General features: G+C 47.8%; 1 pseudogene; it reads right to left on the reverse strand.

The window, feature by feature from the left end:
• Positions 1-7336: 7336 nt before the first annotated feature.
• Positions 7337-8022, reverse strand: LOC144773793 (uncharacterized; annotated as a pseudogene).
• Between the last annotated feature and the right edge of the window lie 1089 nt (positions 8023-9111).

Raw genomic sequence — 9111 nt, forward strand, 5'->3', positions numbered from 1 at the left:
TCGTGGCGGACCCACCGAGACTCCCAGGGCCAGGGAAGCGTGCAGGGATCTCAGGGCTTCCAGGACATCTCTGACCGTCGGCTCACGTCCACCAGATCCGCTCCCCACACGATTAGGCAACACGGGCCCGCCGCCACAGGGTGATTCTCGTTCCAGAGGGTCGGCCGCCATTTCGTGAATCAGCCCAATCGCCGCCCACCAAGACCCCCGGAAATAACAGTTCGCAAATGTAGGACTTTACAAGCTCCGGGGGTCCCAGCAAGGGCGGCCTCGATGCCAAAAGGATATCCGCCCACAACGGGTCTCCGCCAGCACCAGCTCCGGTGCCCCAAACAAGCGGAGTCCGGGCCCCGAGGACCAGGGCCGCCGGACCAAGCAGCGGCGGAGGGAGACCCCTTCACAGAATCAGGTCCCGGGGCCTCTCACCCACGTCGGCCGCGCGGCCACCAGGGCAGGCCCGGGTCAGGATCGCCGGGATCTTCGCACATCGGCTCCCAACACTGGTTCTCGCTCTCGGCCGGGGCCGAGAGCCGTCGGATCCCGCCGGCCAGGTCCCGGTCCAAGTCTCGCAGAGGCCCCGATCCCTCGGAGGCCACAACTCCGGAGCCACTGCACACCGAGACCCCGGGGTCGGATGGTAAGTACAAACAAGCCGTTATGTTTCAATGCCCCAAAAGATGTGTCGTCCTCGGACAGGATAGAAGACAGGATCTCAAGTGCATGTGTGATGTGCCTTGTAGTTAGGTAGCATGGCGAATCGATGTCCCCAACATTATCCCTCAAAAAGGAAATAACAAGAAGAAAGAACCAGGAATGCATCCCATAATAACAGGAATTAAATTACTGAACATGAAGTTCGAAGTCAGTCCTGCGACCATTCTTGGCAATTCAGTGAAAAATATGGGGTCCGTGTTGTGGCCAAATTCTCGCTGCTCGCCCCGCCACCCACTAAGAAAGACTCAGTGAGGAGGCCCCCAGTGGATGTGCTTAGTTATCCTCAGCTTTCGCCAGGGCGGACGGGATAGATTCCAAGACCTCTTGCTGACCTTTTGCAATTTCAGCTTGATCTGGTCTTTTGGGGATCCGACGGCGACCCTGTCTTCGCCAGTGCGGTTGCTATTCCCCAAGGACTGGGGATCCCAGATCTCTGTCTCCATGCTCTCCAGGAGGTTCCAACCCCAGCAAACGGCAGGCCTCCAACAGCGAACACAGCTGCCGGAGTCTGCCCTCCCACCGGAAGATGAGCCTAAAGGGGTGACCCCATGAATATGCAATGTTTTGATTTCACAGGTAAGCAGTCACTGGGCGAAAGTCCCTTTGCTTTTGCAGTGTTAGCGAGGCCAAGTCTTGACATAGTGTAGGAGTTTGGTCTCGGAATGAGATGGGATGTATTGCGCTTCCTATGCGTAGTATTTCTTCCTTGGTTTGGAACTCATGCACACAGACCAGAATGTCCACTGGAGGGGCTTTGTCAGTGCTGGGAGCGCCCTCTCTATGTGCTCTGTCCAATTGGATAGTGTCTTTAGGATTACCAAGTATATGGTTAAAGATATCCTTTACATATCGAAAGAGATCGCTTCCCTCTGCTTTTGACACCACTCCTCGGATCCGGACGTGGTTCCTTCGGGAACGATTCTCCAAATCCGCCAAATGGGATTGTAGATCTGAAGATGGATGATCATTGTTTTTTTTTTAAACTTTATTTTTTATTTTTTTTCACTGAAAAGCAAAATTTACAGATGGGAAAAGAAGTTGTTAGTGCAAGAAGTGTGACCAATAGCAAGCATACAGGTGCAGCAGTGGACAATAAGCAGTGTTGCAGACTTTCCAATAATAAATACAGGCTCACATCACCATTATCAACCTGTAAGTACATATGTCTAAACCCCAATAGTCCTGGCTCCAGATGTAAGGTAGGAAGGCAGTTATTAAGGGCTTGATCCTGACCTTCCAGGAGACAGAGCGAGGGCTTCCCCTTCTATGGCTTGATCCAGCTTGTAGTATTTCAGCCATAGGGACCAAATTCTCCGGAATTTAGGCGGGCATCCCCTCGCTTTATAAACCTCTTTCTCCACAGCCATGTAGAGATCCATATTGGACTTCTAAGATGTGACAGTGTCGAAAGGTTTTGCTCCCCCTAGTACTTAGCTATGTCCCTTTTGGCCACCACTAACCCAAGATTAGCCAGCAAGAGCTCGTAGCATAGCGCAGCAGGTCAATATCTGTGGGGATACCTAGGAGTAAGAATTTCACAACCAGCCCTAGACCCGCCCCTAGTATTTCATTCAGTTCATCCATGATTGTGTGCCAGTAAGTTTGAATGTGGCTGCATTCCCAGAGAGTATGAATGTATGTGGCGTGCTCCGCCCAGCATCTGAGACAGGCAGGGTCACCCACCCTCCCCATCTCATGTAGATGTTTCCTATCAAAATAGACCCTGTGAAGGATCTTATACGGTATAAGGCGCAACCTCAGTTTGGTCGCTACTTCACGCGGGTGTATGAGGGCTTCTTCCCAGTCTATGTCCTCGAGTGGCCCAGTGGTGAGTTCCCACTTCGACCGAAGCGGACCAAGGTTGTCAGGCATGTTATTGATTTGTGTTTTGTATGTCAGGAATATCGCTTGGGTCGAGATCTATTCCTGCTGGTGCCTGCCTTCAAGGGGGGCACATTCTGGCAGCGTCACACCGTCCAGCCCGTCTGCCTTCCAGGCGTGTTTAAGTCTAAGATACTCCGGTGGTCATTGTTATTCCCTTTCACCCACACCGGCTGATTCTGGGTCTTGCTCCGTCACCCTTTGCGCAGGTTCTTTGCTGCCTAAAAGATTTTTGGGCCTGCACACTGGGAAGGCCCGGCTCTCCGACCACACTCTCTTCCTTTGAAGTTTCTAAATGCAGGGGTAGGTCAGCGAGGCCCTCTATCTCAGGTTCCAATGTCGTTCCACAACCATCACTTGGGGGCCGGTCACTCTCCTGTCGTGTTTATTAAGCCCTCTGCCGTGACCCCCGGCCCGTAGAGCGTGGCTGTTACCGCTTCAAGGGGCTCTCAATGGTCTCTGATGGTGCTGATCTGGGCACATAAGTCCTTCTCGTGGTGGAGATCACCTTGTTGTCTCCGCGACCATGCTCTGCCCGTCAGCTCAGTGAGTCTAGGCCCCTCCAGCAGCCAAGAACCATATGCGCTGGTTGTTGTGCGGCTTGTGGGCTAGGCGGGGAGCCGTCTTCGGCCCTTCCTCTGTCTAGTTTCCTGACCCATGCAGCAATGCCCTCAGGCCTCTCCCAGTTGCCCCTCCAGGTGTATTTCACCGGAGCCCGCAGCCTGTACCTCACCGCTACTTCCTCGGAGCTCTCGATGCAATGCCTCCGGCACTTGCAGTGCTTCCAGGCCTAGGACGTCGCTCCGGCCATTGCTGCTTCCGCTACCTCGCGTTCTGTCGCAGTTGATTGCGACGCTGCTTGCTTTTGTCTCTGGATCCACTGTGCAGGGAATCTGTGCGCAGGGATCTTGCCTCTCTTTCGGCACTTTGGAGGCCATGCTACGCCGAGGAAGCCGCTTCAAATTCGGCGGCGAGTGGGAGAGACAGCGAGGAGCGTCTTACCTCGCCGTCATCTTGGCTATGCCCCCTGTCTGAAATTTTAGACTCACTTCAAGGTCTGTCTCAGATGATTTCCAGGGCCTGTGCCTTGAACAATGTTATGAAATGTTGCAGATAAATGACAGATTCATCCAGAATAACAAAAGGGGAAGCAAGGTCAAGACACCATGCCTTAGCCATGGAGATGAAGAAGGCCATGAGCAAATGTTGCCAAAGTCTAGCTTCACAGGCAACACATGCTGAAGAATCTACACAGCCACCTGTACATCCAACTGCACAGCTACCCGCCCAACCTGCAATGCCAACTGCCCAAACCTGCACTGCCCTGCCAGCTGCCCTGCCCGCTGCCCACCATCCCACCCGCCCTACGACCTGCCCAACCTCCGAGAACACGCTCAGCCTAGAAGAATTTCACCACCACCATTGCGTAGGCGAAGTAGTTGGAGAAAAACCCTGTAATTGCTGTATAATTTTGTTTTCTAAACATTATCTTGAAATAAATATCCTTACACATATATACCTTAAATCTGTGTTGTCATTTAGATTTTGTGATTGCTTTTTCTTAGTGTTAAGCCTACATTTGTATATCTGTTTTCTTCTATGTGCATTTTGCAGGCTAAGCCATTTTTTGTGAAGAAGTCATATGTAAAGCATGTTTAAAATTAGCAAGACATTTACATCAAAGATAATTCTAACATTATCCATAATAATTGAAAGAGTGGTTATTGAGGAAAGCAAATCATTATACAGAATTATCTCTTTATACAAAATCAACTATTGACTTATTAAAATAACTATCCTTAGGATTATGAAAAATGAACACCAATAAACTCTTCTTATAGAATCGGATTTCAATCTTGGTGGGGGTTGCCTAAAAAAGCAATAATTCAGGCAGCATCTAGGAAAGTAGTCTAAATACAAAGGGAATAACTAAAAATTCCAAAGTCAAAACTTAGTTCAAAGTAAGGGTCCATGGTCAAAATAAAACATAAAGTCAGCCCCTCAAGGCACAGGTTTGATGGGAAATAGGGTCTTGGCCTGGCAGGAAAAGTCACTTGCCATCCTCACTTTGTTTTAATAATATTAAAATCTCCTCAGCCACAGACAATAAATGGCTGCTTGATGCAGGACCAAACACCTCATGGAGCAGTTACCACTAGGGGTAACAGGGTAAACAGTGATGACAGACAAACTGGGAGGCAGGATGACAAGAAGTGGGAGGGTTGTGTGGGTAAATGAGACCCTGTTGCTGCTGTTAAGGTGGCCATGGCGACAATTAAACTTAACATCTGCCCACAGACAGTCTCTTGGTGCATCCAGAGCTCTCCCATTAAGTCCTAGAAGTTCGCTCTCTGAGCTTTAATAAAGGATGTCATGACCTCCTTCACTGCAGCCATGAGAAAAGACACACAGAGAATGAATTGGCCATCACAAGAGGAGTGTGTGTGTTGGGGGAGAATAGGCCCTCGACTGCGGATCTCCTAGGTGGCCACTGGGAGGAGAAGAGGCAGGGGGTGCAGCTGGAGGCCCCATTGGAATGGGGCTTCATTAGTTAGGGGGGGGCTGGGGCAGGCCCATATTGTTTTGGGGCCTGCTCTATGGACAGTACTGCAAGTTCTTCTTGTAGGCCAGGAGGAGAACCTATGTCTTCCTCTCCCATGCTTGTGGTGCCCACTCCCGCGACCAGAGCCTGTTCAGACTGAGAAGTTTTCACTTTAACTATTTAAAAACAATTTCCGAATGGGTACGAAAATTGAGGGCAGGCACTGTTTACCTTAACCCCTTCGACGCTCATGACGAGCCCAGTTCGTCATGAGGTACGCCTCTCGTACGCTCACGACGAGCTGAGCTCATCATGAACCGCGGGTTTTTTAAAAAGTCAGCGCACAGCGGGAAAACCCGCAGCGCGCATGGTGTTAATGTAAAACAGGATCCATGAAGCACACTACAAAGCAATGCACTAAATGTGTACCTTAATATTTATGTAAATGGAATATTTGTATCTCATTATTTGTAAAATGTGTGAGCTCTCCCAAAAAGTGCTATGCATGTAGTGTCTGAAATAAGGTATAGTAACACACTGTCAGCCTTTACCATATTTTCCAAACTAATTAGTGGTGATTACAAACACAACAGCCAAAACAACATGCATGTTAGTACATAGGGACATCAGAAATTTCCAAACAAATTAAAGGTTAAAGTTACAAAATCAACATATCTTCATAGTTTATAAGTGCAAACGTGCTAGTTTGGCCTGTCCCATTCTTTTATTTTAAGATATTGTACTTGAAATCATATTACATCCAGTCCGAGTTCTGGATTTTAAGTCCCAGTATTCTTAGAAAAACCAGTAATGGTTTACATACTCATGCATAGACCTGCAAAACTCTGCAGCTATGAGACAGGTTATGTTAAAGTTTAGAGGACATCTAAATCAGAACTCTTGACAAATGATGTGACAGATACTAATGTACATGTACTTCCAGCTGAGCATGGAGGGATGGCCAGGCGAGACTCCTTCCCTGTGGTGGTATAATGCAGGGGTGCTGTGTATGTGACTGGAAGGACAAACTAATTTTGTTCTGGGTCTTAATACAGTCCCCCCAAAGAAGGTCCTCCCAGCACTAAAAATGATTTTTAATTGGCTGACTTCCTCTGCCTATATCTTACTTTTTCTGTTTTTGTGGTAGGTGGAGATCCCTGCTCTGAGTGAGTAGACTCTTCCCTGTGTACAGAGAAAATCCTATGCACACTGGGTAGAGAGTGTGCGGAAGGGAGATACTGTACCTGTATTATGCCAGCAATATACTACATAAACTGGGTAAACATGTAAAAAGATTAAATCTAACATGCTAAAACATGTGATATAACAAATTAAATTAACCAAAAGCATTAAACAAAAAAAAAAGATTCGAGCAAGGCATTAATGTGACAAACAATAAGCAATGTGCACAGAGCGGTCTCAGGATGGCATTTAATGACAAGTTGTTAATTATCGAACATTCATCATTGATACCAGACTGTCCAACCACATTAAAGGAGTAACCAAACTAGCTGCTCAAGGGAACAAGCATTGGCATAGCCAATAGGTCTCTCCTTTGGAACCTTCTAAGGGTTTAGTTATCCAGCACAATATCCTTGGGGCATCAACATCAACTGTTGCATGGCTAAACACATATAAGTTCCCAAAGGCGAGACCTATTGGCTATGCTAATGCTTGTTTCTTATAACCAAACAAGTGTTCTACACATGCAATACCACTGTTGCTCATTTTGCAATTGATTTAGAGATTCATGACTGTTGTTGTGTGAGCTCAGAAGGGTCACTGTTTAGTTTTTTTTAAATCAAGTGAAATATTTCTTTGGATTGTAGTGTATCCAGAAACAACTTTAATTGCACAGAACCAGAGCAATATTTTTTTGGGAATTATGATGTCTTATTTGTTGTGTGTATTGTCTGTGTGATTTGTTCATTATTGTACATATTGCAAGTGTTGTGTCCCTTTGTTATGAAATGTTATTGAGTTAATGAATTGTATCAAATTGTGATTAATGTAGTTTTTAGAAAAAAAAAATTATACATAAAAAAACACAAAGTAAAAAACTTTTTTGAATTAACAATCAAATGATCATAACAATCGAGGTGTGTGATAATCGGATCTGAATGGAAGATTGAATGGTTATCAGTATTGGCATTTGTTTGACAAGGCAACAAAGAGGCAGGGGTGGTTGTAAATGATGCCTTACGTCATGTCCAGTTTGCTGCTGGTGCACGTCCTCGCCTGATCATTCTTCTTCTTCTTGTACGTGTCCTTGTACATCTTGTTGCGGTGCTTCTTGCACATCCAGGGCTTCCTCTGCTTAGCACACTGCACGCAGGTCTCGGGGCAGCCCGGTTAGGTGCAGCTTCTGGTAATGTTCTTGTTGTCTCCGGAGTTGCACTCTTCATCTAACACTAGTTCCAATTCCTCCAGGCTGGTCGTGCCTTCCCGGGGGTCCGAGGTTTCCATTGGGTCTTTGCTCTCGTCCTCTAGCTAGTCGTCCCCGGGGGTCACCATGCTGTAGTATACTCGGATCCCTGCCAACTCAAGCGTACCTGCGACGCCCGCAGCAGCTCCAGGCTGCCCTGCTGCAACTCTGGGCTACCCTGCTGCGTGCCAGAGGTAGTCTGTTGCAGATCCATGCTGCCCTGTTGAACGATCACATTGCCAGCCGTGGCCTGCTGCAGCAAATCCGGACTATCCTGTTGTGAACCCCGCTGCAAGATTATGTTGCTCTGTTGCATGTCCATCGTGCACTGCTGTATTTCCAGGTTTCCCTGTTGCACAGATGGATTACCCTGGGTCCCTGAGTTCTCTCCCTCTTCGCATGCCTGCATCAGCACCAGAGTCACAGTGGGGACTGTACCCGTGCCCTGTACACCTTCCATGTTGATACTGTGGTGACAGGTGATTAAATGCAGGGCGAGACTCACGTTATAGGCTCAATGTTGTGACGATCCTCCCCAGAGAAAATAAAAGAAGCATTGTAGCAGTAAAGCCGGGCAGACGTCAAAGCGATCTGCATGAAAAAAAGCGTGCGCCTCGTGCAGCAGCAGAGGAGGGGGCCTGTGCGATTCCCTTGCGGGAGCGTGTGACCATATGGCTCCACCATATGGCGCTGCGCGCTCCCGCAAGGAAATCGCCAAGATGTGCAAGATGTAACGCGTGCACGTTTTTGCCCCCAAAGCTGTGGCGATGCTTACAGGTCTCTCTCCTATGCAACGCATGCGCGCTGCGTAGGCGAGACCTAAAAAGGGGTTTACAGCCGATCACACACCTGCATATCCTAGCCTCTGTTTAGTTCAGAGCCCCTAATACCTGAATGTTGACGTAGGTGAGGGTTCAGAGCAATGTGTAAACTCTTTTGTGCCACAATGTTGTGCAGCACACAACAGGCTACAATAATCTGGCACACAACTTCAGGGGAGTACACCAGCAGTCCCCTGTATGCCCAAGACATCTGAAATTGTGGCTTAAAGTGCCTTCTATAATGGTTTGGCATGAATGTGTGCCCTAATGTACCTTTGCTGAGATACTGTGGTTGGAACTCTGCAAGGTGTGAGGAGATTGGGAGAACGCATAAGCTGCATCACCTGAATGGCAAAAAAATATATACACTCCCATCTGTACTTGGGGTTCATTATGTATGCATACAAACGTGCAATATGTGTGGTGCTTGTGTTGAAGTCATTAAATCCATCTCCGGACAAAACTTCGGAACTGGCTGGATTGTGAGATACCAACAATGCAACAGGACACTTATGGACTGATCTTCTGGTGAGAAAAAATTAAAGCAGCAAGCACTTTCACATATGCTGGGATAGCTTGGGGGCAGCCTGCTTGAAGATCCTGTCCCTGCAACAACCATGTCCAAGATGACATCAGGTGTGAAGTGATATCTCCTCAAATTATTCCTCCTCAAAGGAAGGGGCAAACCCACAAACACTTTCAATGACAGTGAAAGCAAGGAAATAGTT

This window comes from Lissotriton helveticus, chromosome 8, assembly GCF_964261635.1.
Source record: "Lissotriton helveticus chromosome 8, aLisHel1.1, whole genome shotgun sequence".
In the NCBI taxonomy this organism is placed as follows: domain Eukaryota; kingdom Metazoa; phylum Chordata; class Amphibia; order Caudata; family Salamandridae; genus Lissotriton; species Lissotriton helveticus.